The sequence below is a fragment of the Myotis davidii genome, unplaced genomic scaffold (genome assembly GCF_000327345.1).
Source record: "Myotis davidii unplaced genomic scaffold, ASM32734v1 scaffold217, whole genome shotgun sequence".
NCBI lineage: Eukaryota > Metazoa > Chordata > Mammalia > Chiroptera > Vespertilionidae > Myotis > Myotis davidii.
The window spans coordinates 2,042,800-2,043,066 of NW_006290034.1; the positions used below are offsets into that span (position 1 = coordinate 2,042,800).

The 267-nt window shown below is 57.7% G+C and overlaps 1 protein-coding gene across 1 annotated transcript in view; it reads left to right on the forward strand.

The window, feature by feature from the left end:
- The window catches only part of CDC14A (cell division cycle 14A), a 64,544-nt gene that overhangs the window by 52,770 nt on the left and 11,507 nt on the right, over positions 1-267 (forward strand). The window lies entirely within an intron of this gene.

Genomic DNA, 267 nt, shown 5'->3' on the forward strand with positions numbered 1-267 from the left:
ACAAAAGCATCAGCTTAAAAACCAGCCTGCCATGATTGGCCCAACATTTAATTAACGCACCCAACGCCTGGGTAGGGCCAGACCAAATGATTTCTCGGGCTTATACGGCCCGCGGGCCGGACGTTCCCCACCCCTGCAAACTGGTGAAAATGAGCTGCGCCCCGTGTTTCAGTGCTTCGGCCCCTTCCTCTCTGTGATGATGGGTTGTGTTCCACGCTCCCCAGGAGAAGGGGTTCCATTCCTGGGCCTCCTCGGGGCTGGTGGCTG